The sequence below is a fragment of the Leguminivora glycinivorella genome, chromosome 3 (assembly GCF_023078275.1).
Source record: "Leguminivora glycinivorella isolate SPB_JAAS2020 chromosome 3, LegGlyc_1.1, whole genome shotgun sequence".
NCBI classification, from domain to species: domain Eukaryota; kingdom Metazoa; phylum Arthropoda; class Insecta; order Lepidoptera; family Tortricidae; genus Leguminivora; species Leguminivora glycinivorella.
In genome coordinates, this window is record NC_062973.1 from 7,787,563 (window position 1) to 7,793,422 (window position 5,860).

Sequence of the window (5,860 nt, forward strand, 5' to 3'; positions counted from 1 at the left end):
AATGAGCCCAGTGCCACAGCAAATCGCATCACTTAATTTGTCTTAGGTCCGCCCGCATCACCTTCATTTCTCATCAACGGTTGGCAACAACTGGCTTATTGATGTATGTCGCCTCGACTTACACTGATAAGGTATCTAAAATTACACATATTTTATTATTAGCTAGTTCAAAGGTATGTAGGTACGTAGGATACAAAAACAGTTCGTAACTCACCTTCACTTATCAATGAGATTGATCTACGAATCCGCTGTCCAAATGGCAATATGCAAAATGAGCCCAGTGCCACAGCAAATCGCATCACTTAATTTGTCTTAGGTCCGCCCGCATCACCTTCATTTCTCATCAACGGTTGGCAACAACTGGCTTATTGATGTATGTCGCCTCGACTTACACTGATAAGGTATCTAAAATTACACATATTTTATTATTAGCTAGTTCAAAGGTATGTAGGTACGTAGGATACAAAAACAGTTCGTAACTCACCTTCACTTATCAATGAGATTGATCTACGAATCCGCTGTCCAAATGGCAATATGCAAAATGAGCCCAGTGCCACAGCAAATCACATCACTTAATTTGTCTTAGGTCCGCCCGCATCACCTTCATTTCTCATCAACGGTTGGCAACAACTGGCTTATTGATGTATGTCGCCTCGACTTACACTGATAAGGTATCTAAAATTACACATATTTTATTATTTTAGCTAGTTCAAAGGTATGTTGGTACGTAGGATACAAAAACAGTTCGTAACTCACCTTCACTTATCAATGAGATTGATCTACGAATCCGCTGTCCAAATGGCAATATGCAAAATGAGCCCAGTGCCACAGCAAATCACATCAATTAATTTGTCTTAGGTCCGCCCGCATCACCTTCATTTCTCATCAACGGTTGGCAACAACTGGCTTATTGATGTATGTCGCCTCGACTTACACTGATAAGGTATCTAAAATTACACATATTTTATTATTAGCTAGTTCAAAGGTATGTAGGTACGTAGGATACAAAAACAGTTCGTAACTCACCTTCACTTATCAATGAGATTGATCTACGAATCCGCTGTCCAAATGGCAATATGCAAAATGAGCCCAGTGCCACAGCAAATCGCACCACTTAATTTGTCTTAGGTCCGCCCGCATCAACTTCATTTCTCGTCAACGGTTGGCAACAACTGGCTTATTGATGTATGTCGCCTCGACTTACACTGATAAGGTATCTAAAATTACACATATTTTATTATTAGCTAGTTCAAAGGTATGTAGGTACGTAGGATACAAAAACAGTTCGTAACTCACCTTCACTTATCAATGAGATTGATCTACGAATCCGCTGTCCAAATGGCAATATGCAAAATGAGCCCAGTGCCACAGCAAATCACACCACTTAATTTGTCTTAGATCCGCCCTCATCAACGGTTGGCAACAACTGGCTTATTGATGTATGTCGCCTCGACTTACACTGATAAGGTATCTAAAATTACACATATTTTATTATTAGCTAGTTCAAAGGTATGTAGGTACGTAGGATACAAAAACAGTTCGTAACTCACCTTCACTTATCAATGAGATTGATCTACGAATCCGCTGTCCAAATGGCAATATGCAAAATGAGCCCAGTGCCACAGCAAATCACATCACTTAATTTGTCTTAGGTCCGCCCGCATCACCTTCATTTCTCATCAACGGTTGGCAACAACTGGCTTATTGATGTATGTCGCCTCGACTTACACTGATAAGGTATCTAAAATTACACATATTTTATTATTTTAGCTAGTTCAAAGGTATGTTGGTACGTAGGATACAAAAACAGTTCGTAACTCACCTTCACTTATCAATGAGATTGATCTACGAATCCGCTGTCCAAATGGCAATATGCAAAATGAGCCCAGTGCCACAGCAAATCGCATCACTTAATTTGTCTTAGGTCCGCCCGCATCACCTTCATTTCTCATCAACGGTTGGCAACAACTGGCTTATTGATGTATGTCGCCTCGACTTACACTGATAAGGTATCTAAAATTACACATATTTTATTATTAGCTAGTTCAAAGGTATGTAGGTACGTAGGATACAAAAACAGTTCGTAACTCACCTTCACTTATCAATGAGATTGATCTACGAATCCGCTGTCCAAATGGCAATATGCAAAATGAGCCCAGTGCCACAGCAAATCGCATCACTTAATTTGTCTTAGGTCCGCCCGCATCACCTTCATTTCTCATCAACGGTTGGCAACAACTGGCTTATTGATGTATGTCGCCTCGACTTACACTGATAAGGTATCTAAAATTACACATATTTTATTATTAGCTAGTTCAAAGGTATGTAGGTACGTAGGATACAAAAACAGTTCGTAACTCACCTTCACTTATCAATGAGATTGATCTACGAATCCGCTGTCCAAATGGCAATAGGCAAAATGAGCCCAGTGCCACAGCAAATCGCATCACTTAATTTGTCTTAGGTCCGCCCGCATCACCTTCATTTCTCATCAACGGTTGGCAACAACTGGCTTATTGATGTATGTCGCCTCGACTTACACTGATAAGGTATCTAAAATTACACATATTTTATTATTAGCTAGTTCAAAGGTATGTAGGTACGTAGGATACAAAAACAGTTCGTAACTCACCTTCACTTATCAATGAGATTGATCTACGAATCCGCTGTCCAAATGGCAATATGCAAAATGAGCCCAGTGCCACAGCAAATCACATCACTTAATTTGTCTTAGGTCCGCCCGCATCACCTTCATTTCTCATCAACGGTTGGCAACAACTGGCTTATTGATGTATGTCGCCTCGACTTACACTGATAAGGTATCTAAAATTACACATATTTTATTATTAGCTAGTTCAAAGGTATGTTGGTACGTAGGATACAAAAACAGTTCGTAACTCACCTTCACTTATCAATGAGATTGATCTACGAATCCGCTGTCCAAATGGCAATATGCAAAATGAGCCCAGTGCCACAGAAAATCACACCACTTAATTTGTCTTAGATCCGCCCTCATCAACGGTTGGCAACAACTGGCTTATTGATGTATGTCGCCTCGACTTACACTGATAAGGTATCTAAAATTACACATATTTTATTATTAGCTAGTTCAAAGGTATGTAGGTACGTAGGATACAAAAACAGTTCGTAACTCACCTTCACTTATCAATGAGATTGATCTACGAATCCGCTGTCCAAATGGCAATATGCAAAATGAGCCCAGTGCCACAGCAAATCACATCACTTAATTTGTCTTAGGTCCGCCCGCATCACCTTCATTTCTCATCAACGGTTGGCAACAACTGGCTTATTGATGTATGTCGCCTCGACTTACACTGATAAGGTATCTAAAATTACACATATTTTATTATTAGCTAGTTCAAAGGTATGTTGGTACGTAGGATACAAAAACAGTTCGTAACTCACCTTCACTTATCAATGAGATTGATCTACGAATCCGCTGTCCAAATGGCAATATGCAAAATGAGCCCAGTGCCACAGCAAATCACACCACTTAATTTGTCTTAGGTCCGCCCGCATCACCTTCATTTCTCATCAACGGTTGGCAACAACTGGCTTATTGATGTATGTCGCCTCGACTTACACTGATAAGGTATCTAAAATTACACATATTTTATTATTAGCTAGTTCAAAGGTATGTAGGTACGTAGGATACAAAAACAGTTCGTAACTCACCTTCACTTATCAATGAGATTGATCTACGAATCCGCTGTCCAAATGGCAATATGCAAAATGAGCCCAGTGCCACAGCAAATAACACCACTTAATTTGTCTTAGGTCCGCCCGCATCACCTTCATTTCTCATCAACGGTTGGCAACAACTGGCTTATTGATGTATGTCGCCTCGACTTACACTGATAAGGTATCTAAAATTACACATATTTTATTATTAGCTAGTTCAAAGGTATGTTGGTACGTAGGATACAAAAACAGTTCGTAACTCACCTTCACTTATCAATGAGATTGATCTACGAATCCGCTGTCCAAATGGCAATATGCAAAATGAGCCCAGTGCCACAGCAAATCACACCACTTAATTTGTCTTAGGTCCGCCCACATCAACTTCATTTCTCGTCAACGGTTGGCAACAACTGGCTTATTGATGTATGTCGCCTCGACTTACACTGATAAGGTATCTAAAATTACACATATTTTTTTATTAGCTAGTTCAAAGGTATTAGGTACGTAGGATACAAAAACAGTTCGTAACTCACCTTCACTTATCAATGAGATTGATCTACGAATCCGCTGTCCAAATGGCAATATGCAAAATGAGCCCAGTGCCACAGCAAATCACACCACTTAATTTGTCTTAGGTCCGCCCGCATCAACTTCATTTCTCGTCAACGGTTGGCAACAACTGGCTTATTGATGTATGTCGCCTCGACTTACACTGATAAGGTATCTAAAATTACACATATTTTATTATTAGCTAGTTCAAAGGTATGTAGGTACGTAGGATACAAAAACAGTTCGTAACTCACCTTCACTTATCAATGAGATTGATCTGATTAAGACTTATTTGTTATTTTGGGATCAAGTATTCTTGAGAATGAATTAACTGCGAGACTGAATATTTTATTAATATTATGTGCCGAATACAGAAAATCCACTTGACTTGTTAGAATGTATAAAAATCTTTTTAGGGTTCCGTACCAAAAAGGTACAACAGGAACCCTTATGGTGCGACTCTGTCCGTCTGTCTGTCCGTCTGTCACATTCCTAAATATCTCGAGAACTACTAATGCTATCAACTTGAAATTTGGAATAGTTGTGAACATTGTAAACCTCTACAAATAGAAAGTATAACTTTTTTAAATATATTAATTTTAATTCTAGAAAATGGCCAAAATGAAAGGGGGGCAAACTGTAAATTTCAAGTTACTAGGTCAAGTGGGGTATCGTTGGAAAGAGCTCAAATTGAACGTAAATAAGCTATTTTTTATAATTTTTTTGTTGTGGAAAAAAAAAGAATTTTGAAGGAAAATGTAAAAAAAAATACCGTTCCCTTATCTCGGAAGTTTACCAACGAAAAATTATGAAAATTTTAGTAAACATTGGTTTTATGCTATATATTACAGGAAAAATATAATCGTGTTTGTATTTTGAATACTTTTTTTTAATTCACAAAAAACTTTCAGATTTTTACTTTCAATTTACCCACCCTTGCGGACGTATATCGTACTTCAAATTAATACGAGATGTTACGTAAACCATCTTCTGTCCAATAAAGTAAAAACTCAGGGAGACTAGAGATAAGGAGGAAAGTCTGTCGAAGTAGAACAGTCGCAAAAATTACCGGCTGAGGCCTTGTAATTGCAGTTACAAATCTCTCCGCTTGGAGCGCATGTCTCGCTCAATGATCAGCGACGTGAGATGACATTAGACGTTCTTTTCTCTAGGCTGATTTCGTCAGACTGAGCAAGTCAAGACGTAGTCCCGTGGTAGTGCGCTGGCTTCGTACGCAGATGTTCTCGGGTTCGATTCTGACAGCGATCTTTTTGTTTTTTTTTTATACATTAATTTTCTTTTTGTGTATTTTATTTGTGTTTATTTATTGTTTTATTCATACAAATGTTAACTTAAGCCCTTTTACATTGTTTGCCCCAACTTAGGATTCTTCGGTAATGTTGTAAGTCTTGCGAATGAAATTTCGAAAAGTTGTAACAAAACAAAATATTTTTGGACATTAAAAAAATAAAATAATTGAAGAAAAATATTAGTAGAAAAAAATAAAAAAGGTCTCATCAGGATTTGAACCCGGGACCTCTTGCTCCGTAGGCGGGGTCACTACCGAGAAGGCAAAGAGATTGTCAAACCCTTATGCACCTGCGATTGC

General features: G+C 38.4%; 1 long non-coding RNA gene across 1 annotated transcript; it reads right to left on the reverse strand.

The window, feature by feature from the left end:
• Positions 1-918: 918 nt before the first annotated feature.
• Positions 919-4,139, reverse strand: LOC125224588. Its single transcript, XR_007176888.1, has 3 exons — positions 3,967-4,139; positions 1,027-1,217; positions 919-947 (listed from the first exon to the last, which is right to left on the reverse strand). It is a non-coding gene; the product is annotated as an uncharacterized LOC125224588 (long non-coding RNA).
• Between the last annotated feature and the right edge of the window lie 1,721 nt (positions 4,140-5,860).